This window comes from Canis lupus, chromosome 16, assembly GCF_011100685.1.
Source record: "Canis lupus familiaris isolate Mischka breed German Shepherd chromosome 16, alternate assembly UU_Cfam_GSD_1.0, whole genome shotgun sequence".
Taxonomy (NCBI): domain Eukaryota; kingdom Metazoa; phylum Chordata; class Mammalia; order Carnivora; family Canidae; genus Canis; species Canis lupus.
The window spans coordinates 8,451,824-8,477,252 of NC_049237.1; the positions used below are offsets into that span (position 1 = coordinate 8,451,824).

The following is a 25,429-nucleotide window of genomic DNA, read 5'->3' on the forward strand; positions in this document are numbered from 1 at the left end:
AAAGGAAAAGCAAATACACACTTAGAAAAATGAACTGGTGGGAAATAACACAACAATGTTGCTCATATATTTTTGGGTCAAGCTGCTCATATATTTTTGTGTCAAGCAATTATGGTCATTTGCATTTTCTTTTTTTTTAAACTTTACACAAAAAGATTTATTTATTTATTTAAGAGAGAGAAAGAAAGAGAGAGAAAGAGAGAGAGAGAGAACACAGGAAGAGCTGAGCAGGGAGCCCGGTGTGGGGCTTGATCTGAAGACTGCGGGATCATGACCCAAGCCAAAGGCTGACGCGTAACTGACTAAGCCACACAGGTGCCCCTTTCTTTCATTTTTAAAGATTTTATTTATTTATTTGAGAGAGTGCACGAGAGTGCACGAATGGGGGGAGGGGCAGAAAGAGGGAGAAGCAGACTTTCCAATGGGCAGGGAGCCTGACTTGGGGGGTGGTGTGGGCAGCTTTATCCCAGGACCTTGAGATCCTGAAGCTGAAGGCAGATGCTTAACTGAGAACCCAGGCGCCCCTACATTTTCTTTCATGTTCTTTTTTGTCCAGGGTTGTATGTTGTTTTAGCACTAGAAAAAAATATTAAAACTAGAAACAAGAAAGCATGCTATTTTGGTTTTGGCGCCTCATCCCCGGCAGCCCTGCCATTTGGAAAGAAGCATCTGACTTGGTGCCTTGAGAAGCAGCTCCTACTTTGGAGGTAGAGATGGGGTATTTGTGCCTGAGGCCTGGCCCGAGGGCATGGCTGTCCCCCAGCCTGGGCTCATGACTCCCCAACAGGTAAAAAGATGCTCGATCTAACTCATCACACACAACTGACAAGTTAGAGTACAGTGGAGTTATTTATTTGTTTGCCTATCCGTCTGGCAGAGTCTGACACTATTTTGTTGGTGTGTTGATGAAGCAATAGCAAAACAGGTGGCCTCAAACACTTGGTGGGAGAGCAGATCTGTCCAATCTCTATGGAGAGTAGTAGCCATCAAAATTACAGATGCACATGCCCTTTGACTCAGAAATCCCACTTCTAGTAATTCATCTAACAGATACACGCATGGACAAAATTATATATACACAGTGATATTTGTTGCAGTGTTGTTTATAACAGCAAAAGTTTGGAAACAGCCAGTAGGGGACCAGTTAAATAAATTTCTGTTGTTAAGCCACCCAGTCTCTGTGTGGAGCTATGGTAACAGGGGTGGTGGCAGGGAGGACCAAAGTGGAAGGAGGATTTGCGTGGATGTCACCATATGGCCTTTTGTCCTGTGTTTTGTTTTAGGACAAAATGCCGCACCACGAGGTAAATGAGCTCTGCGCCTCAGTTTCCTAGTCTCTAAAAAGGAAACGATTCTAACCTCGTAGGGTTACTATAAGGATTACAAGAGCTGATCTACATCAAGGGCTTCTATCAAAGCCTGGTGCAGAGTGAGTGCTGTCTAAGCTTATTACTCAGGCAGCCACACCTGCCTCTGAGGGATGGGCTTAGCAGCTTCCGGATGGGAGCTCTAGTGGTCAAAGTTCACGCTGCCTGGAGACAGATTATATTATAGGTTATGTTGGAAAAATCAAGTCAAATAGGAATACATCAGAGATGGTTCTCTAGAGGAGACAACCAAGGATTGTGGGCAGGGCCGGCAGCCTGTTATACTGGTGGCTCTCCAAAGAGCCACACCTGCTGGTCTTCATGTGTGGATCTGATTTAATCCGTAGCAAGTTGCAGCAGAACTCCCTGTTAAGACCTGTACTGCCCACACCAGGGGCAAAAACCCCAACCAGGCCAGCTCTTCCATTAAACCCTTGGAAAAACAGCTGATGTTAAAGGCAGCAGAAGAAAGAAACAGGAGAGACAAAGGTGCCACTTCCTTGTAAGGCCCTTCCCTGGGGGCCCCTTTAGCTTCCGCCCACAGTTCATTGACTAAACCCAGCCACAAAGCACACCTAGCTGCAGCGGGAGTTGAGAAATGAAGTCTTGAAGCTGGCAGCATTGCTGCCCTGAGTAAGATAAATCCTGTGGGTGATGAAAATGTTCTGGAACTGGATATAGTGGTGAGGGTTGTGCAACCTTGCGAGTGTACTAAATATTGAATGGTACGCTCTAAAGGGGTGAATTTTGTTGTTGTGAATGTTATCACAATTTTTAAAAAATTGGACTTCTGTTACTAAGGAATAAGAAGAGAATGAGTATCAGAGGGAAGCAACCATCAGGCTGCCACACCTGCTTTTAAATTGCAACCACTTAGTTGCATTAGGTCTTTCTTGGCTTCTGGGCACCGGGGCAGGGGGATGGGGCACATGATTGGCAACCCAGGTCATGTGCACACTCTATAGCTGGTGGGTTGGGGTCTGGGGCTAGGAGAAGCTGGCTAGACATACAATTGTCCTGACATTGGCAGGTAGGATTTAGCTAGGAAGCTTCTGTAGAGCAAGGCATACCTGTGTTGGCCCTAGAGGGGGATGGGATTACTTCCTGATACCTGAAGCAGCTGATCACCAGTGGGTTTTGGGACAAACCAGTATTGGTAGGTGGTCAGGATACAATCCTGACTTAATGAAGAGAAAAGTGAACTCCTGGCACCCTCCCCAGTTTTCTCGGGGCAGTCATAGATGGAGCTCCACTATTTACCTTCCCCATTTCATGACCACTTCTGCATTGTTCTCTCCACGGTCCAGGCCAAGCCAGGTGTTTGCTTTCAAACTGGATCTGTCCGCTCTTTGTAAACCACACTCCACACCGAGGACGGCTCTGCTCCTGAGATCGCCAGGCACGTTTTGTCTAGGTGGGCCTGCATTTCCTCTGCACTCCAACTTCCATGAAATATTACCCAGGTAGCCTGGTGCAGAGACTACAAGGGGTGTGGCCAGCATGTGGCTTCCTTCGCTGCCTCCCCTGCCCTGTGGGTCCCCGGAGGCCTGAATCCTGCCCAGGAGCCCCGAGCTTGGAAAGAGCAGGGCAGGGACCAAGGAAGGATGAGGGAAAAGAGAGGGTTAAAGTCTGTACAGGGTTTTCCACTGGATGAAACCAGGGTGGAGGGTCTGCCAAGAACAGGTCAGGTTCAAAACAGGAAACCCCAGGGTAGTGATAAATGGACACTTCTCTGTAGACTTTACATGGATCCCTAGGGAAAGTGCTGGAACTGATCTCATTCAAGCCTTTTTTTTTTTTTTTTTTTTTTATAAATCACATTGAAGAGGAAGTGCACAATGAGCTCTCCAGGTTTGCCAGTGACACTAATCTTTTCCAGGGGCTGAAATGCTAAGGTGATGGGGGTGGAGGAAGGAGGCTGTAGGAAGCTCCTGCTACATTTTCTGGGAGGGGCAGGAGGGAAGTGTCATTCTGAGAGGGCAGAGCTGGGCTCTACTGCCCTGGGGTCCCTCAAGCTCCACAAATACATTTCCTGGGGGGTACCTGCAGCAACCAGCATCGGGTGTAGGCCGTCAGGGAGAGGTGGGACAGAAGGACCAGCATCCCTGGCCCACCTGCAGGCCCCTGTGACCACCGATTTCCTCCTGGCCTGTACACAGAGGCTGTGCCTCTCTGGCTCCCCTGCCTTCATAGAATTCCTTCGAGAACTGCCACCTTTCTCTGCTTCTGCAGTGCTTGGTTCCGGGGTCACCTCCACCGGGGCTCTCTGATTCCTGCCAGTCCCTCCTGCCTGGGGCACGAATTGTTGAGCTTCCCTAACTTCTGCCCTTAATCCTTCTCTGCTCCGATGAAGTGTGGTGTGAGCTCAGCCTGTCCCCGACCTGGGTGCCGCATCCTCTGCCCTCAGAGTCTTCCCACTCTGTTCCATAGACCCCCAGCCTGCCCTAGTACTCCCCCCTCTTGCCCACCCACTCCCCTCCCACAGGGGAGCCCCAATGCAAAGCACATTTCCCTCCAATCCTGGCTGATGCTCAGCATCCTGCCGGTTCTCTGACAGGGGCCCTCTGATCTCACCTTCCCTGAGTCCCTCATTCCCACTGGCATCTTCAGTTTAGCCTGCTCTTAATTCAGATATGCCAGCTTTGCTTCACTTCCTGTTGGCACTGCCCCCACCACCAACCTCCACAAATGGTTCTGATTCTTGTTTTCAGGCACCACAACCAAAGATACAAAATGTTCCCCTAATGTTTACTTTCCAGGCACCAGGAAATCAACCAGCCAGGTCTGGTCTGCACGGACTAAGCAGTTATCAGAGGATTCATAGGAAAGAGAAAGCCCTCTAAGGGTAAGAGATTTGGCCCTGCTACATACCTTAATCACAGGAGATTAAGCTGGAGCCTTTTGAGGGGCAAACTTTCTTTTTCCCTCCCTCTTTCTTCTCTCTCTCTCTCTCTCTCACAACACAGGCAGAAACACAGGCAGAGGGAGAAGCAGGCTCCATGCAGGGAGTCCGATGTGGTACTCAGTCCCTGGTCTCCAGGATCACCATCTGGGCCGAAGGCAGCGCTAAACCACTGAGCCATTCAGTCTGACCTCTTTTTCTTTTTTCTTTCCCTCCTTCCTTCCCTCCCTCCCTCCTTCCTTTCTTGATTTTATTTATTCATGAGAAACACAGAGAGAGGCAGGGACATGGGCAGAGGGAGAAGCAGACTCCCTCTGGGGAGCCTGATGTGGGTCTGGATCACACCCTGAGCCAAAGACAGACACTCAACTACTGAGCCATCCAGGTGGCCTGAGGCGCAAACTTTTTAAAGTTTAAATTGTTGGGAGGGCAACCAATGAAATAACTGGTTCAGGCAGGGATCCTCAATGAGTACCAAAATCATTCAGTAAAAATTAGTTGAGAACAGGATAATTGCATGGTGCCTAACCCCACAGAATCACTTGCTAATCACAAGGGCGGGGCGGGGGGGGGAAGCTTTATAAAGTAAAAATCTGTGATCAACAGATTTGTTGCTAATTTGTGACCAAATTTAGCATCATTATTAGAGGGACATATTATGGGGTTCCTGATGTCACATGATGTGAAATGTTCTTGCCCCAAATGTTTAATCTTAATCTATTCATCTAAATTTTTCAACCATGGTTCTGGGAAAGAAATAAGCCCAGTGACCTAAAGGCATCTGTATTAGAGTTCTCTAGAAAAACAGAACCAATAGGGGAGTGTGTGTGTGTGTGTGTGTGTGTGTGTGTGTATCAGATTTGTTAGAAAGAACTGACTCCTGCAATTATGGGGACTGAGAAGTCTAAGGAATTACAGTTGGCAAGCTGAAGACGCAGGAGAGCCGATGGTATAAGTTCCAGTCTGAAAGTCAATAGATTTGAGCCATAAGAAGAGCCAGTGTTTCCTTTCAAGTCTGAAGGCAGGAAAATAATAATGTCCCATCTCTTCAGCAGTCTGGTAGGAGTTCGTTCTTACTCAGTGGAGGGTCAGGTTTTGTTCTCTTCAGGCCTTCAACTGATTGGATGAGACTCACCCACATTAGGGAGAGCAATCTGCTTTACTCAGTCTACCAATTCAAATGTTAATCTCATCCAGAAACACTCTCATGGCAGCATCTAAAATAATGTTTGACCAAAGGTTATGGGCACAGAGGAGGACACTTGATGGGATGAGCACTTAAACTATATATTGGCAAATTGAATTTAAATAAAATATTCTATAAAATAAGGTTTGACCAAAATTCTGGGCACTTTGTGGTCCAGACAAGTTGACATATACAATTAATGATCTCAGCTTCCTTTGTATATAATGAATTAGTTTCTCCTTATGAATCTAGAATTGTTTTAGTACAGATGAACCCCAGTTGAAAAAGCCCAGTTGAGGAAATAAAGGGATAGAGGGACAAGTTAAATGGCATACAAAGAAACAATCAGAAAAATCCAGAATGTGGGTTTTCAAAAACAACTAACTACAAAACAACTAACCCGGTTTCTTTAAAAAGTCAATGTCAAAAATTAAATGGTGAGAGAGATTTTTCTGGGATAAAAGAGACACAGTAACCAAATACAATTTGTGAACCTTGTTTAGATTCTGGTTCTATAAAAAAAGAGCTATAAAATGTATTTTGAGGGAAATCTAAATATGGACTAGATATTGGATGATATTAAGAAATTACTGGAGGTGACTGGGTGATGGACATTAAGGAGGACACATGATATAATGAGCACTGAGTGTTATATAAGACAGATGAACCACTGATCTCGACCTCTGACATCAGTAATGTGTTATATGTCAATTAGTTGAATTTAAATAGAATTAAAAATATCTAAAAAAATTAATATAGGGGCATCTGGGTGGCTCAGTTGGTTAAGTATCCAACTGTTTTTTTTTTTCTAGATTTTATTTACTTATTTCAAAGAGAGAGTGTGCATGCATGCATAAGCAGGGGAGGGGGAAGGAGCAGAGGGAAAGTGAGAGAGAGAATCCCACAGTCCTGAGATGACCTGAGCTGCAATCAAGAGTAGGATGCTCGGGTATCCCTGGGTGACTCAGCGGTTTGGCACCTGCCTTTGGCCCAGGACGCAATCCTGGAGTCCCCGGATCGGATCAAGTCCCACATCGGACTCCTGGTATGGAGCCTGCTTCTCCCTCTGCCTGTGTCTCTGCCTCTCTCTTTCTCTCTATATATCTATCATGAATAAATAAATGAATAAATCTTTAAAAAAAAAAAAGAGTAGGATGCTCAACTGACTGAGCCACCAAGGCACCCTTAAGTGTCCAACTCTTTTTTTTTTTTTTAAGTGTCCAACTCTTGATCTCAGCTCAGGTCTTGATCTCAAGCCCTGTGTTGGGCTCCACACTGGGCATGGAGCCTATGAAAAAAGAAAGAAAGAAAGAGAGAGAGAAAGAAAGACAAATTACTATAAAATTTCTTAGATGTGAAAATGGCACTATGTTTATTTTTAGGAGGTACATACTGAAACATGTGGAGTGAAATAGTTCTAAAACTTATTTTCAAGCAATTTAGCAACCCTCCCCCACCATGTGTATACAGGTAAAACAAAAGTGGCAAAATGTCAACAATGGTGAAGTTTAGGTGATAAGCATACAGGTGAGCATTATGGTATTCTTTCAACTTTTCTATGTTTGAACATTTTTGTAATGGGGGTACAACTGGGTGGCTCAGTCAGTTGGACATCTGCCTTCGGCTCAGGTCATGTATCCAGGGTCCTGGGATGGAGCTCTGAATTGGGCTCCCTGCTCAGCAGGGAGCCTGCTTCTTCCTCTCCCGTTGCACCAACCCCCCCCCCCCCCCCCCCCCATTGCTCTGTCTCTCTCTCTCTCTCTCTCAAATAAGTAAATAAGATCTGAAAGAAAAAAAGAAAAAGAAAATAATAAGCTGCTGGGAGTGAGGCTGAAAGTAGTGGACACCTGGTGAATCTGATCATTCACAGGCGTGAGAGGGGTCAGGAATGTTAGACTTGGAAAAAATCTCTTCATTCCGTGAGGCTCAGAGTAGTATTTTGGGCCAAATTGTGTCCCTCCCACCCCCACTCCAAATTCATATGTGGAATCCTAACTCCCAGTAGCTCGCATGTGACTTTCTTTAGGGATGGGGCCTTTTCAGAGGTAATTAAGGTCAAATGAGGTCACTGCGGGGTAGGGTCCTTATAAGGAGAAGAAATTTGCACACTGGAAGGAGAAAAGACAATGTGCTATGAACTAAATATTTATGTCTCCCAACCCTCAAAGTCATGTGTTGGAGCCCTAACCACCCTCCACAAACACTTCACCCCAATGTAATGCTAGTTAGAGGTAGACTTTTGGGAGATAATTAGCTTTCAATAATTAGGTTTAGATGAGGTCATGAGGGTGAGGCCTTGTTATGGACAGGATGTTTGTGTCCTTCAAAATCATCTGCTGAAACTACAGACCCCTCCATGTGATGGTATTAGGAGGTGGAGCTCTTGTGAGGTAATTAGAATTAGATGAGGCAGTGAGGGGAGAGCCTGCATGAATGGGAATAGTGTTCTTATAAGAGACTTTTTTTTTTTAAAGATGTTTTTTATTCATGAGAGACAGAGAGGCAGAGACAAAGGCAGAGGGAGAAGCAGGCTTCCTGAAGGGAGCTGATGCAGGACTCGATCACAAGACCTTGGGATCATGACCTGAACCAAAGGCAGATGCTCAACCACTGAGCCACCCAGGTGCCCCCTATAAGAGTCTTGAGATACCTTGTTTCCTCTTCTCTCTACTCTGCCCCGTGAGGATGCCACAAGTTAGCAGGTGCTCTGTGACTTGGAAGAAGGCCCAGTCAGAATGTGCCCAACACTGGCACCTTGTGCATAGCCTCCCAGCCTCCACGACTGTTGTTCATAAGCCCCCCAGTGTGTGGTGTTTTGTGACAGCAGCCTGAGCTAAGACAGACAGTGGTAATCCTCATGATGGGATTACCACTCTTCTAAGGAGAGGAGGAAGCAACAGTAACCCTCTCTACTGCTCAAAGACATTGTGAGAAGCCACCTCTGAGCCAGGAAGAGGGCTGTCACCAGAAACTGACCATGCTGGCACCCTGAATTTGGACTTGCGGCCTCCAGAGCTGTGAGAAAACAGATATGATGGCAGCCCAAGCACACTAGTGCATGCTATGAAGACCACTGTGTATAAGCCAAGGAGAGAGGCCTGAGGAGAAACTATCCCCACCAACACCTTCACCTCAAATATGTAGTCTCCATAACTGTGAGACATTCCTGTCATTTCAGCTACTTCATTCAGCCCTAGCAAACTAATACAAGTATCATGCACCATTGTTTACACTTCCTTTAAAAAAGACACAGCTCTCACACAGGAAAAAGAGTTCGCATGAGGCAAAGTTCATACTCTTCTGTGCTTTCCTGTGGTTAGGACAAGATAAGTTGGCAACTAGAGGCCAGCCACCTGAGAGAGAGCAGAAAGTGGAGTGGAGACACGCCCATGGGTAGCACTTGGGGCTACCACAGTCTTCCACTTTGGAATCTTGACCATGGTCATAGAATTTGCTTTTTAATAATTGTTTCCTCTTATTCTCCCATGATATTAATAGAGTTATATTTGGGGTTATTTTGTTTTTTAAAAGTTTTATTTTTAAATAATCTGTACACCCAATGTAGAGCTTGAACTTATAACTCTAAAATCAAGAGTCACATGCTCTACTGACTGAGCTAGCCCAGGTGCCCCAATGGCGTTGTACTTTGTAACCAGGCTTCAAGGTGAAAAAGTTGCATGCAATATTTGAAAGTAAGTTTTTCCTGTGGGAGTAAAGCCAGGAATGGCCAACATTTAAGAGACAAGGTCTGGGATCCCTGGGTGGCGCAGCGGTTTGGCGCCTGCCTTTGGCCCAGGGCGCCATCCTGGAGACCAGGGATTGAATCCCACATTGGGCTCCCGGTGCATGGAGCCTGCTTCTCCCTCTGCCTGTGTCTCTGCCTCTCTCTCTCTTTCTCTGTGACTATCATAAATAAATAAATAAAATAAAAAAAAATAAACCTCTAAAAAAAACTCTTAAAAAAAAAAAAAGAGACAAGGTCTGTAGAAGCCAGTCACTCTGAGGGCATGCAAGCAAGTCTTTGAGAATGGCATTGTGGGGGGAGCCGTGGCTCTGGCTTGGACAGACAAGAGCACAAATCCTCCCTCTTCCAAATAAGAGTGCGAGACTCTTTAATCAGTGCAATTTGTAGAGCTTGTTGGGGTCATACTCTTATCATCTGTAAAATGCACAGAATGCCACGTAGCTGGCAGGGACACCAGCAGATCAGAGCCATTGGATGTAGAGCCTGGGAACAATGACTGGACATAGCCGACGGTAGCTGTTACCACTGCTGCTATTTATTGGGAACACCTAATAAAAGGTGGCGGAAATGCAGCGTAAGGCAAGTAGAGGCAAATATAAAAGAAAGCTGCCATATACTTAGGGTAGTTAAAATTGTAGAAACGGAAAGTAGAATGGCTCCCAGAGGCAGGGGGAGGGAAGAGATGGGGAGTTATTGTTTAATGGGTATAGAGTTTCAGTTTTGCAAGATGGAAAGAGTTCTGCAGATGGATGGTTGTGACAGTTGCTCAGCAATGTGAATGTACTTAATGCCACTGAACCGTACACTTAAAAATGGTTAAGATGACAAATTTGTTGCGTATGTTTTTTTACAATAAGGAAAAAAAAATGGAAAAAAAAAAGCTACCTTATTAGGTAGGATAGCCCATTAGATAAAAATAGGGGAATGTTTAAAAGGCCAACAATGATAAGCCATTAAAAAATGGATAGATTTGGGCAGCCCGGGTGGCTCAGCGGTTTAGCGCCGCCTTCAGCCCAGGGCATGACCCTGGGACCTGGGATCAAGTCCCACATCAGGCTCCCTGCATGGGGCTTGCTTCTCCCTCTGCCTGTGTCTCTGCCTCTCTCTCTCTCTTTCTCTCTCTGTGTGTCTCTCACGAATAAATACATAAAATCTTTTTTTAAAAAATGGATAGATTTGAAAATGTATAAAAATGTAAACTCTACAGGGCAACTATTACTCCAAACAAAGTGAGATGACAGAAAACAAACTGGGAGAAATGTTTTAAATGTCTATCAAACAGAGCTCATTTCCCTGCTGAAGAAAAAGAAGTGCCTGCGTTAGGAGAGTGGCCTGCAAGAAATCTAGAAAAGAGGAGGCCTACAGAATATGAATTGTGTAGACTCTCCAGGGGCCTTCCAGGGGCGCCCATGGCCAGGCAGGTTGGTGGGACAGTCAGTTCCTCAGGCTTCATAATGTCCCAGCTCAAATATCTCTCAGCAGCCTTTGGATTTTATGCTGAGATTTGTTCAAACACATAAGTGTTTACTAAATGATAACATATATTAGAGAGTATTAGTTTGCTTGAGCTTCCATAATAAAGTATGGGTGGCTTAGAGCAGTGGACATTCTACGGTTCTAGAGGCCAGACGTTTGAGATCAAGGTGTCAGCATGGCCAGACTCCCTTTACGTGCTCTTGAGAGGATCCTTCCTTGCCTCTTCCTTACTTCTGGTGGCCCCAGGTGCTCCTTGGCCTTGAGCAGCATAACTCCCCCAGCCCCTGGCTCTCCTCATCTTAAAGGGACACCAGTCATTAGATTTGGGGCACATCATCTATCAAGGATGATATCCTCTCAACATTTTTAACTGATTAAATCTTAAAGGACCCAGTTTTCAAATAAGGTTACATTCCGGAGTTCTGGGTAGGTGTGAATTTTTGGTGGACGCTATTCAACCTACTACATAGAACTGTTTTAGTTGCAAATTACAGAAAACCCCATCTAAGTAGCTTAAGTAAATAAAAATGATATTGGGACAATTGACAGAGAAGTCTAGGAATATGCAGAATTTCAAAAATGGCATGACCGAGGAGCTCAGTTTCTCTCATTCAGATCTGTCTTTTGCTGTGTTGGCCTCATTCTTAGGTTTCCATCTTGTGGCTTCTGGCAGTTCTATTCTTGTATCATCCTTACTGGTAGCAACCCTAGTAAAAAGTACCTAGTACCTCTGCCTGAATAGTATCAGCAAACATTTCATGGATATCTTTGGCTTTGAAGGTTTCATGCCCATCTTTAAACCAATCACTGTGGTCAGGCGTGAGTCTATACCTCAGCTCTAGAGCTAGGGGCAGATTCAGTCCCAGTGAAAGCACACAGGATGAGGGGGGCAGTTTCCCCAGAGTGAACTTGGGGTACTGTTTCCAGAAGCAGGAGCAGGTGCTAGGTAGTAAGAAGTATAACCATTCACTACTATGTTGGTCTTCCTCCAATGTCAAAGAACTCCTGAGAGACAACTCTGGTTTTCAGGTCTGTGTTCCTGAGCCCTGGATAGTAGCAGGCCCTCAAATATGTAGTTGCTGAGTTGTTTTGAATTTTTGACATAATGTAGTTTCTGAAGGCTTTATCCACTATAAATCTGAGACTCAGTTCCTGAGCCAAGGTGACTCCACACCATTGAGACACTGCCCTTTGTAAAACCCAATCTAGGTATACCAGTTGGCCATCTGTTGTGAAATGATTCTTAAAAACTTCCATGAAAGAGAACTGAGAAGAAAGGCTCATGTTTGGGTCAACACGGCAGCAGAAAAACACAAGTAGTAGGAGAAACTAAGGAAGAAACACATTTCTATTTTCCGTGTTTGTCCCAATACACACACACAAACCTCCATGTCTGCAGGGGTGGTGGAGTATTGCTATTCTCATATACCCTAGAGCCCTGGTGGAGAAAACAAGATTCTGGGTTTAGGCATATGTCATCCAGTGGTTTAGGCTTGAAGTGTTGTACCTTAAACAGCCGCCAAGGGGCCTAGTATCCCAGGCACCAAAAGAGCCGGTGGCCATAGAGTAAAGTCAGACAGCCCTTTAGCTAGATGGAGCTGGACTCTGTAACCACACCATGGGGTTTAATTTGCTGACCTAGATGGAGTTTGCAGCCCACAAAACCTCATACCACAGCAAAGCTTTTCTTGTGCTGAGACAGCTGGCTGGGTGTGATGTTGCAATGACTCAGTTCTTAGTAAAGGGTCTGAAGAAATTAGGGGCAGAGCTATAGCCCTAAGACCACAGCCCCAAGAGACCTTCCTGTTTATTCCAGGGTGAGAGAAGGGGAACCTTCTGTTTGTGGGCACTGGTGTTTCACCAGAAGGGATGAGGCTGGGGCTTTGGCTTTGAGCTGTATATACATGGTCCACACAGGACGGTCAGACAATTATACTTAGATGGATCATTCAGACTAAACCACACAGGCCAGTGCATTTTTGGAAAGTGGTCTACAAACTATGTGAATCAAGTCTTATTTCTCCTTGACTTCCATTTTGAAACTGGGATTAGGTTTACAGGAGGAAGCCTATTTCAATAAAATTAGGGTTGAAAACTTTGGGTTCTGAGGATTTCCCATTAAACATAGCAGATTGAACATGTGCATAAGCCCCAGCCTCCTCCCCAAACCTCACTAAAATGTGAGTAAAGAGATTTAAAAAAAGAAAAGCCTATACCTTTAAGAGAGGTAAGAGCAGAGACAGGGAGGAAAAACAAATCCTAGCTGAAGCCTATTGATGTTCAAGAGAAATAAACTTTGGCTATATCTCCCTACTGTGAAGTATGTATCTAATAATAAATTGTTCAACATTGTTACATGGGTCAATGTTCGCTGAAATATTGGTTGGTACACTTTTACATAAATTTATGCTCTAAAAAAGAACACATTTTAGAGTGTGTGGGTAGAAAGAAGGGGCAGGGGATTTAAATACATCCATGTGAGTTTATAATATTTTAGTATTTATTTTTATAGTATTTATAGTAGATATTTATAGTATTTAGTGTTATAAGTATAAAAATAGTATTTAGTGTTTATAGTAGTTAGTATTCATATTTCCTAAAATATATTTAATGTTTTAGTGTTTGTATATATTTATGTTTAGTATTTAGTATTAGTAGTATTTTTAATAATATGGTGTTAGCATTTAGTATTTTTCAACCCTAGTGTTGTGTTAGGATCACCTTATTAAAAATGGGAATGCTTGAGGGGCACGCCTGGGTGGCTCAGTCTGCCTTCAGCTCAGGTCATGATCTCAGGGTCCTGGGACTGAGTTCTGCACCAGGGTCTCTGTTCAGCGGGGAGTCTGCTTCTCCCTCTCCCTGTGCTACACCCCCTGCTTATGCTCTCTTGCACTCTCTGTCAAATAAATAAATAAAATCTTTAAAAAAAAAAACAGTGATGCTCGGGGCACTTGGTTGGTTAAGCGTCCAACTCTTGATTTCCGCTCAGGTTGTGATCTCAGAGTCTTGGGATCAATCCCCAAGTTGGGATCCATGCTTAGCTGGAGCTTAAGGAATCACAGTGATCACATTCACTACATTAATTTTTTTTCCTTTCTTGCTCTTTCTATAGCTATTTTTTTTTTCCTGAAAGAGCTGAAAGTAGATTTCAGACATCCTGACATTTCACCCTTGTTGTGGGTTGAGTTACATTCCCCCGAAAAGACAGGCTGAAGTCCTAAAGCCTGGTGCCAGTAAAGGTGACCTGTTCATAAGCAGCACCTTTGCAGGTGTAATCAAGTTAAGATAAGAGCATCCTAGAGTAGGGTAGGCCCTAAATCCAATAACCAGTGTCCTTATAAAGAAAGATTAGAAGCCACAGACACACTACGGAGGACATGTGACTGTGGAGACAGAGAGAGGAGTTAATGCTGTCCTAAGCCAAGAACAGCAAGGATTGCCAGCAATCCCCCCAAAAAATGTAGGAAGAAGCAAGGCAGGATCTTCCTCAAGAAACCTCAGGCAAAGCACAGCCCTGCCATTATCACCTATACAAAAACTAACAATAATTTTATAATATCCGATCTGTAATCAAAAGGATCCAGTTGTCCTCCAAACATCTTATGTAGATTTTTTTTCTTCTTTGAGCAGAATCTGATCACAGTATCTTATATATTCATTTGATTGTTACATCTTTCTAGCTTCTTTTATTCTAAAGTAATCCACCTTTTTTTTAAAGGACATTGATTTTTGAACTATTAAAGAAAAAATTATGCTTGAACGATAAGGGAGACTTCAAGATTATTGTAATAAGGGAGAGAGATTGGGCTCAACTCTGAAACAGGGACAGGTGGGGATTTATAGCCAAAGAGCAGGAGGAGGGATCCCTGGGTGGCGCAGCGGGTTAGCGCCTGCCTTTGGCCCAGGGCGCAATCCTGGAGACCTGGGATCGAATCCCACGTCGGGCTCCCTGCACTTCTCCCTTGCCTATGTCTCTGCCTCTCTCTCTCTCTCTCTGTGTGACTATCATGAATGAATAAATAAATAAAATCTTAAAAAAAAAAAAAGGAGCAGGAGGAGGGGGTCAGTGGATAGACAAAGGGCAGATGTCAAGAGGAGAGGGTAGGGGGATTCTTACTACACTGACCTGATGTGACTCTTGCTGAAGGCAGGTCAACAGCGTAGATATCAACGCTGGGGGATGAGGACCTTGATCAGAAGTCAAGGATGGTCGGATGTCAAGGGTGGGGGATGATTTAGCAAGATTCTTTGCCAAGATTGGCTGGGCAGGCCCAAGACAGAGTGGGGACCAAGGTCAAGACCTCATTAAAAGATGTTTGGAGGAGCCTGACGCGAGTCTGGCCAAGGAGAGAGCCTTTGTCACGGGTCAGTTGTCTTATAGTGTGTTCCACACTGTGAATTGGTAGTCTCGATTCCTCTTGGTATAATTTAACTTGTTCCCCTATGTCCTTCTTTCCTGTACACTGGAATGTAGACACGAGGCTGGGTTAGACTCATGTTAGCTATGTTGGCAGGAATAATCCACAGGTGGTATTGTGTTGTTCATATTCTATTACATCAGCAGGTGCATAACTGTTGCATTGTTGGTGATGCTCAGTTTGATGGCTCAGCTAAGATGGTGAGCCCCAGATCTCCCTATTGTAAAGGGAAATTTCCCCCTTGGTGACACATAAGTCATCTGTGGCAATGTGAACATCTTACTCTCTACAGATTATCTTGGTGTAAATCACTTATTTGATTGGGGGCTGTAAAATAGTGATTTCCAATTCTATTATTCCTTCCATTTTTATTGGCTCTTTCTCTTCCTGTCCCTTATAGTGATTTTGAGTACTCACTATGAACACATGGATTTTGTTTTATTCGTGATGCTACCAAATGTAGTCATTATTAATTCTGATGCTCAAAACTTCCCAAATGTGGCCATCAAGAACCCCTTTAATGTCTCCTATGTTCTTGAACACTTTCTAGTCTTTTGGCACAATTTGATGCCCCAGTTTCATTTTCCCAGCCCCCAAACAAAATCAGCCATTTTTCCAAGGACAGAAAACATGGTCATCCTTCTCAATTATCCCAAAATAAGGTGTCTGTTTCCTTACCTATTTAAAATAAGCTTCAGGGGCACTTGGGTGGCTCAGTTTGTTGGGCGTCTGCCTTCAGCTCAGGTCATGAACTCGGGGTCTGGGATCGAGCCTCACATTGGGCTCCTTGCTCTACAGGGAGGCTGCTTCTCCCTCTGCCTCTGCCCATCGGTCCCCCTGCTTGTGTTCTCTCTCTCTCTGTCAAATAAATAAAATCTTAAAAAAGAAAAAAAAAACTTCAGAATAGCTAATGGTTCTTAGGTGCTGTGTGCTCTCCACCAAGTGTTTTCCATGCATTGCCTCATTTAATTCATGGGCCAAGTCTTTACGGTAAATACTTTTACTTATCCCCATTGTACAAATGAGCAAACTGGGCTTTGGAGAAGTAAACTGCATAGGGCCACTCAGCTAGCAAGTGGGGGAGTTAAAATTGGAACTTACATAATTCTGACCCCCAAATCAAGCTTGGAACCACCATGCCGTATTGCTAATTTTGCTACCCCAAAAAGAAAGCTAATTAAAAAGAACAGAACCTCATGATATCTACAGTTAAACAAAAACCAAAACCCTGCTTGAAGATGACAGGCATTAGGCAAAATTTGAAGAAGGGAGTCCTTGAGAAATCTAGTACCTTTTCATGCATTCTAAATTGCCAATAATCACAATTTAGGATAACCCAGGTCAGGGCTGGAATGTGATGAGAAAGCTTTCTTACCACTCCACGAGAAGCCTTATCATGGAATGAAATGGAGCAGGGACTTTGGACCAAGTTAGTGTTAAAAGCCTTTCAAGCTTTTCTCACACCTACCAGCGGGTTTTCTCTGCTGGTAGCTTTTCTCACACCACCAGCAGGGTGGTCTATTCAGAGCTTAAGCTGTCCAGGCTGATGGAAGGGAGAGCAAGTGGAGGGAGGGGGGGAGGGCTGCTAGGACTATGTGTCCTGCCTCTCCTGCCCCGGGGTGCTGGGAAGGGAGAGGGGGAACTGCCTGGATGAAGGGGCCCCTTTTTCAAATCTGCACGAAGGTGCCTTAGGCTCCCAGGGGCCCTATCTGAGCAAAGTTCTTCCTGTATGAAGCTGACTGTTCTGGGTTCAAGGGCGAGTGCCTCCCTATTACCACTTCATGGGAGAAAACTTCCTCCTTCCCACAGGAATTGCCAGTTGTAGTTATTAGCCTAGGTGTAACCTGAAATTTAAACATCATTACAGTTTTCTTAGAGCGAAGAGCTAAGGTTGGCCCTAGCAACCTGCCAGTTAGTTTCCTGCTTTCCTTCTCAGGAAGAGAATCTTTGGCCTTTTTTACTCCTCTTGCCCTTTGCCTCTTTGACCTTAGCATCCAATTGAGCCTGGGGTGGTTTTTAGTGAGGAGGCTGCACCCAGGACACCAAGTCTCCAGCTTGTTCTCCTCCCTGCCACCCTGCCCTAACCCCGAGTCTATGCTGGGGCAGCAAGAGGCACCCGAGTGCCCCAGGGGTGCTGAGGGGTAACAGGGAGTGGTAGGTGGGGACCCATTAAGATAAGGAGGAAGAATAAACAGAAGCAGATGTGCCTTCAGCCCAGATCCCCAGCCCACTGAAAAACAAACGGATGGCAGCTGGTCTCCAGGGCAGAGCCTGGCTTCCTTGGAGCTAGGACCTGGGTTGGGTTCCTCAGCCCTTCTCTCTCCACTGGACCTTGTTTTCCTTCCCTGGGGACAGGCCAGAGGAGCTTTCTCCCCACACAAGACAAACCAAATATATTCACACTCGATCTATTACCAATGCCAATGACTCCTGTCCATTTTAAAAGATGTCCAGTCATTCTCCTGCATGTACCCTTCTAGGCTGAGATTAAAAAGGCTGGAGGTGACTTCAATCCCCTGGAGTGATGGTCCCCTAAAGTTATAGGGCCCCCTTCCAGAAGATGGACTCTCCAGCTCTAAAATCCTCTGGCTCCCTGGGCTGTTTTGGGCTACACCCTCCCCCCACAAGGGATCAAAGCAATAGAAAAGTCTGGACGTTAAGGGTGTGCAGGACTGGGGCGGAGGCTAATGATGCCTTGGGGCCCTCCTCCATCATTCTACAGTGATGATTCCCTTTCAAAAGGGACCCTGGACTGACTTGAAATTTTTAGTTTTTAACATTACCTAAATAAGTGCAAATGTAAATAATCCTAAAATCGAAGGAGGAAGGAAGAGAGGAGCCAGACAGATCTGCTGTGACCCACTGTGGTTCTAGCTTCTGCTGGGCGAACCCTGGGCTCAGAGAACACTGCCCCCACTTCTGTCCCTCCAGCCTGGGGGTGGCAGTGGCTTCCTGCTGTTGTTTATCTCTGGTTTGCCTCACCCTCCCTGCTTGGATTCTGGATTCTTCCATCCTGGCAAGCCTGAGGTGGGAGGCAGTGTTTCATAAAGGTGGGAAGTGCAGGGGTCTTAAGTGGGATGCCCCAAAGCCAATTATAAGAGGGAGATTTGCATGCAGAGAGTTTATTGGGGAGCATGCCCCCCAGCAGTAGCTCTAAGAGTGAGGAGAGCAGGATTGGGCTGAGGGAGATGCAGACAACAGCTGTAACAAAAGCTCTGAAGCCAGGATGGCCATTCAGAATTGTCCCACATTGGAGCAGGGGACTGGATTCTTTGTACTCCTTCCCCCAGCCCAGCAGGGCTGAGTTGGATTGGGGTCACCCCAGGAAGGGGCCCGTGTTGGACGGGGTGGCTCCCTTCAGGCAGGGCTGTTCCTGGGGAGGGACTGACTGTGAGCTCTCATCAGCCTCAAAGGGGAACCTGGGCAGAGGCCACAGCGTCTGCTTCAGGCTGCAACTTCCTAGTTATGTGACCTTGACCTACTCCCTTATCCTTCTTGAATGTGTGTTCAGCATCCTGACCTGTGAAAAGGGAAATGGTGAGGATCAAATAAAACCATGTTCCGTAGGGGAGGGAAAGCCTCCAGCCCGCTCCTCTGCTGTCATCTGTTTGGTTGAGATCCAGGACACCGGTCCAGCCACGTTTATGAGGGATGGGGCTCCGGTGCAATAAAGGGTCATGTGCCCGGATGCAGCCTTTTCCCCCACTTCTTGCACTCAGGGGCTGGGTGGACTGTGCTCTCCTCACTGGGGGGTGGAACGAGGAAGCTGAGCAATATCCACTTGGGGGCTGGCCTCCCTGTCCTCCCTCTTGCTCCTCCCAGGAGCCCTGATCTGTGGGGACTGCTTGGGGCGCAGGGGAGTGACAGCTCTGGATCCTGGGCATCCTGAGCTCCGTCCTATCATTGAGCTCAGAGCCCTGCCCTGCGGTGGTGCATCAGGCTCTGTGCTGTAGCACAGTGCCCCAAATTTCTTCAGGGCCCACCTGGTACCTATGGAGACTTGATATGAATTAGAAAAGGTCCCCCGTGGGCAGACACAGCCTTGAGGGTGCTCTGTTTAGCAAATAGTGCCTTTGTACAAACTAGAAAAGGCCCCCTGTCTTCCCTGTGCACGTGAAGTGCAGTGCACAACCCAACCTACGGGGTGACCCTGAATGAAGGCTCCACTTGATGCCACAGGCTCCTCACTCTTGCCTTGCCAATTTGCACATTTTGTGTGATTTGTGTGACTATTATGGACAGTCAAGATATGCCACAGAGCTTCTCTTCCCACATGTCAAACACCTTTCTCTGCCTTAGAGCCTTAGATGCTGCTTCCTGTGACGGCATCCGTGGATTCACTGGGTCCTGGAACTGCAAGGGATCACAGATTACTAGTCATCGCTGAGTGACAGGGGCACCACATCTGTTCCATCAGGACAGACTCCCAGTCACAGAAGCACCCCAGCCCCATGTCTGTCCTCCTGGTCTCCCCTGCTTTCCTCAGAGCGCGTCTAGTAACTTGGTCGCCCACAGACGTGGACAACAGCATCCTGTAAAACATGTCGCTGGAGAGGTGGTGTGGGTGGAGCAGGAGTCAGGAGCCAGATGACTTCAGGCTGGATTTAGCCCGATTTATTTGATTCAGAACCCAGTGTTGACTCTCATGACTTCTCTTGAAAAAGTGTGCATGGTCACAGGGATTCCTTATGACGGGAGCCGAGCAGTGTCTTCCTCAGCAGAACTGTAGCAGAACTCCTTAACTCCATATTCATGGGGAAATGATGGGTTCCAGAATCAATCAGCCTAAGGTTGAATCCTGGATCACTTATTGGCTGTGGGGCCTTGACAAGTTATTGCTTTGTGCCTCAGTTTCCCCATCTGTCAAATAGGATGGGGAAATAAGAGTACCGACAGGGTTGTTGTAAGGATTAAATGAGTAAGGACTGACAGCCGCACACGGTACATGATGTACGTTAGCTGTTGTAATGACAACAGATGAGTTCCCAGGGAGTAGACACATAAAGTTTCCGCAAACATCATTTCACTGTCTCGTGAGCCCCAGATTCCCAGCAATAGATTGTAGCTGGCCTAGGAAACCCCACGTCGGCAAGGTCACTCTTTGAGGGGTGAGGGCCTGTACCCCTGAGCAAGGCTATCTTCCACACTGCTCCTGGGGTACGGGGTGGGGGGGCAGCTTTGCCTCCTGGTCTTGTCCTGCCTCGAACTCAGTCCCTGCGGGGGGTATGGAGGGAGGCCCTGTGAACAGCTAGCTACACTCCCCGTCTGCTGCTTCTAAGAGCACATCCTGACATCCCAAGGCATTCCTCATTTCTCTTGTAAGTCGTTAAAATCTGTCAACAGCAGTCTTCCACAGCATCACTGGGCATTTTTATTTCCTGCCTGACTCCTGCTTGGGGTAATGAGTTCCATGAGCTTACTTACCACCCACAGAGTGAAGATTTTTCTTCTGTTCTTCCTGTAAGTAGTTCTCTCCAGCTTTAAGCAGAGCACCCTAGTCTGGTTCAGGATTTGGGGAATGAGTTCATGACCACCCTAACCATAGTTTCGTGATCGGACAGGAGTTATCTCCTCCTCCCCCTCCCCCTCCTCTTTTTTTTTTTTTTTAAAGATATCTTTCTTTTAGACAGCGTGCACCAGAGGGAGAGCATAAGCAGGGGGAGGGGCAGAGTGGGTTTGGGGCTCGATCCCAGGACCCTGAGATCATGACCTGAGCCGAAGGCAGACACTTAACTGACAGAGCCACCCAGGGGCCCCAGATGTAATTCCTTTTTAGCTTTTATCTTCCCAGATAGAAGAACCCTCAACATTATTACTCTGTATTTTTTGGTAGTTTCTCTATTGGCAATGTTGACTGGCCCTTTTTCTGAGTTCCCATGGTATAGCAAGCGTGCGGGACAGAAATTGCTCCCCAACCACGCATTGACCCTGTGCCACATTCTATTATACTTGGATGCGGCTCCAAGTACCAAATGAGAATTTCACTTCAATATATGCAGACGGCAGTCATTTTGTTGAAAACTGGAACAAGAGGGTATTGGGACTTGGTGAAAGAAAAGAGAGTCAAAGCAGCAAGCAGAGCACACACAGAGGATTTTGGCCTAGAGGTGTGGGAACAGCACAAGAACGTGAGATCTCAGAACTCTGACTCAGAACTCCACCCCAGAGCTGCTGTCCACAATCCAGCCCTTGGCCCCTCACCCCAGTGCTGGGGGCTGGGCTACATCAGCCAGAGGGGTTACCTTTTCCTGGTTCACATAATGACGACCCATGGCCCAGCAGCAGTCCTGCTCAGTGTGGGGCAGCTGTGTCCTCTAGACAGCGAGAGCAGAAAAATACAGGCCAGAGCTAGGCACTGGGTCCTGCTACTCTGCCGTAAAGTTTTCATCGTCATCCAACCAGGGAGTATTTATTGAGCATATCTGTGTGCAGCCCCACTTTAAGTGTTGAGAAGGTAGTGGTGAATAAGACAGACACGGTTCCTGCTCTCACGGAGCTTGCACTGTAGTTAGGCCGGGGAACAAGTCAACAAGGTCAATTTAGACATCTCAGGCGTCACAGTGGTCTAGGTCAGAATTGGCAGACTGTGGCCCTCAAGTCAGGTCTGGCCCTTGGCCCAGGCCTATGAGCTAAGAACGAGTTATATATTTTAAAGGATTATAAAACGAAATAAAGAGACCCTTAGGAAGCATGCCAACCCTAATTATCTACTATTTTTCTTTTCATTTTACTTTTTTTTGAATATTTTATTTATTTATTCATGAGAGACACAGAGAGAGAGAGAGAGGCAGAGACACAGGCAGAGGGAGAAACAGTCTTCCCTCAAGGAACCCGATGCAAAACTCGATCCCGGGACCCTGGGATCACGCCCTGAGCCAAAGGCAGACGCTTAACCACTGAACCACCCAGGTGTCCCTATCTACTATTTTTCTTGGCAGAAAAGTTTGCCAGGTGCTGGTCTAGCCAGGGACTCGAGGCTGTAAGGTGGTCTGGGGACACATCCGCTGCCTCCCCAGCACCCATCTGAATCTCTCAAATACATGGTAGCCTTGAGATTTGGGTGGCATGGGGCTTTCACGGCCTAAGCCTAATTAGGGTCCTTTGAGCAGGGACTGGTTCAGGATCACACCAATTAGTGTGTGGGATTCTCCTGGGCTAAGGGCGGGACTTAAGTTAGGTGAGTGCAGGATTTCCCTTTTGAGTGTTGAAGTACAAGAAACTCTCTTTCTGGATGAAGTAGGATATGAATGAGAAGCTAGAGATTGCTGCAGCCAGTCTGCTAACATGAGGATAATGGATAAAGGTGACCTATTGAGGGGAGCCCCCAGAGAATCAAAGAGAAAAGGATCTAGGGCCCTGATTATACCCTGCCTGGTGCCTAATTCGCTTCTGAACTTAATCGCTTCACAGCCTACAAATTCCCGTCAATGTTTAAGCCAACTTGGGTTTCTTGTTTCTTTTTAACCAAAAACTGATAGAGATGGTCAGGGAAGAAGGAGAAGATGTTTGAGCTGAGACACGAATGGGAGCAAAGACGATATGGGAGAAAAACCTTCCAAGCAGAGGAAAATGTAAATACAAATACCCCAAGATAAGTACGAGCCAGGCCCATCTGAAAAGTGGCAAGGTCCATGAGCCATGGGGGAAATGATGTCCTATGAGGGAGATGAGTGGGCCAGGTCTTGGGTGCCCATGGAGAGGAGCTTAGCTTTTGCTCTAAATACAACAGAAAGCCACTGTTAGTTTTTTGTTTTTCTTTTAACTATTTTTAATTTATATACAGTATAGTACACAAGGCTCACAGGCACAGTTTGATGAACTTCAACATGTGCACACATACCCATATATCTCCATCACTCAGGTCAAGAACAGTTCCAGCCCCCACAGGCCATATATGTAACTTAAAATTTTCTGGGAGCCACATGTAAAAACATGTACAAAGAAACAGGTGAAATGAATTTCAATAATGTTTATTTGATTTAACTCAGGGGATCCAAAATACACTTTTTTAAAAAAGATTTTATTTATTTATTGATGAGAGAGAGAGAGAGGCAGAGACACAGGCAGAGGGAGAAGTAGGCTCCGTGCAGGGAGCCTGACACGGGACTCGATCCCGGGTCTCCAGGATCACACCCTGGGCTGAAAGCAGCATTAAACCACTGAGTCACCCGGGCTGCCCCCAAAATACGCTTTTAACACATAATCAGTGTTAGAGGTGTCCCTGAGCTCTTACCGTTCCTGAGTCTTTGAAATCCAGTGTTCAGTGGACGTGGACAGAACCTTGAAATGTAGCCACATTCCAAGGGCTCCACACCCACATATGGCCAGTGGCTACCGGGGTGGGGGGGTGGGGGGGTGCCCATCTAGAGAGGAAGGAACTGAAGCCAACGCGGCCCATTGATCAGAACAGAAGTCATGTAAATATAAGCCGCTGACCTTTCTCTATTTAGAGTACTGACTTTCTCACTTTATTTTAGTCCCCACCCATTCTCAGTTCCCCAACCCTATATTCCTCTAGGGTCTTCTTTCTACTCAACACAGCATTTTCCTACCGTGAGCACTTTTAGTTCCGTTCTGGGCTCCCTTATGAATGGAGTTGTCTTTCTGCCCCTTCTCAGGCAATATGAACATCTCAGTGACAGGTTCCTGACCTGGCCGATGATCCACCAATTCAGATGAAAGTCGTGCTACACCTGTGTGTTCCAAACCCGGCCGATCGTCCAAACCATGTCAGGGTATTCAAAACAAAACAAATAGCGCACATCTAGGACCTCCTGAATCCCAACCCAGAGACGTGCTCAGTGATGTGCGTTTTTAAAAAGCTTGACGTGGGAGAAAGATGGTGAGTGCTCAAGTGACAGTCCTCTAGAAGCAAAACTCATTTTAACAACGTTGCCATGGCCATGGGAGGGGTGGGTGTTTCTGTTTCCTCAGGGGTGGGAGTGGAGGAGGTGGAGGCTTCAGAGGTCCCCCTGGGTGTAGCCCAGCCCAGGACAGGAAAAAACATCTGTAGTGGGCAACCAATAGGAGAGGAGACAGAGGACCCCAGATCTCGAGTGGCTCTAACCATAAGTATGGATCAGGAAGCAAGTCACAGTGACCCATCTTCACACACACACCCCCCCCCCCCCCCCCCCCCCCCCCGGCATTCTGTTCTTACCTCCAGTGCTGGCTTTCCTGGCAGTCACTCAATGGAATCCCTTCTTCACACGCAGGTGTGTAATAGCAGAGCCAACCTGTGTTTCAAGGGGACAATTTGAAAGACCCATGACTAAGAAAAAAAAAAATGAACCTTGTCTTTCTGGATTTCATTTTAATTGTCGGGTGTGCCCCGGGCACCAGAAATCATAAAGCAGGCCTGTTTTCCTTCCTTGGATGTATTGAAAGAGCCCTGGATTGGTAGCCAGGACCCGAGTTCTGGTCCCACAGCTATCCCTAACAGCTGCATCACTCTGGGTACACAGTTGAACTAATCTGTCACTTCCTCCACTGGTCACATATGAGTAACCTGTTTTATAGGTTATAGGGATTACTGGATAACTTATGGATGTGAAAGCAGTTTGGAAACTAACGCATCACACAAATAGACGCTAAGCTTTAAGGCGTGGAAGAGGAGGCAGGGAGAACAGTGGGAGAAACCCTTCACCAGCTCCTAAGATGGTCAGGTCAGGAGGCACGTTTCTTCCCCTCTGCCCTCCTCTTCTCCTTTGCCCTCACCGTGTATGATGGCGTTTGTCTGGTTGTACAAGCAGCAGGCACCCTCCTCCAAAAGAATGAGTAATCGAATAGGCTCCTGGTATTTTGGCCCTTGGTACAGCCCTGTCCTGGGCTTCTGGAAAGGCAGCCCGCAAGAGAAGCCTCTTGGCCAGGTGTCCCTACATGCTTTCAGTGGCAATTCCTCCGCAGGCCGGTGGGTTTGCCTCGGCTGGGTTGGGGGGTTCCCTGCCTCTGTCTTCCCTCGGCTTGACTGCATTGGCTTGACTGCAGCTGGGAGGAGGAGCCCAGGCCCTGCGCGGTTCACCTGCTGGCACCTTTGCTGCCTCCCGCCCCCAAGGCGCCCGCGCGCTCCCCTGTCCCTCCCAGGCTGCTCTTCCAGTCCTGCGGGTCCCGGGCACCCACAGCCTCCGCTCAGCTCGCCTCCTCTGGGGAGCCCTCCCGGGCTAAGCCCGGCCATCAGCAGTTCCCGAATGGGCACACCGTGGGTCCCTGCTCCGAGCGGGGAACCAGCCCCCAGCCACGCACACGCGCGGTGCCTTTGTCACTGTCAGGCCCCGCCAGCTGCCTTGAAAGGCTCAGGCTCCTTCTCCACGGTTCTCCCGCGAAATTCGGGTCGGA

The 25,429-nt window shown here is 46.7% G+C and overlaps 1 long non-coding RNA gene across 1 annotated transcript; it reads left to right on the plus strand.

Annotated features, from left to right (window-relative positions):
• The first annotated feature begins 2,667 nt into the window (after positions 1–2,667).
• Positions 2,668–23,999, plus strand: LOC111090234. The gene is made up of 3 exons (XR_005371243.1): positions 2,668–2,781; positions 4,127–4,212; positions 23,713–23,999. It is a non-coding gene; the product is annotated as an uncharacterized LOC111090234 (long non-coding RNA).
• The last annotated feature ends 1,430 nt before the right edge of the window (positions 24,000–25,429 follow it).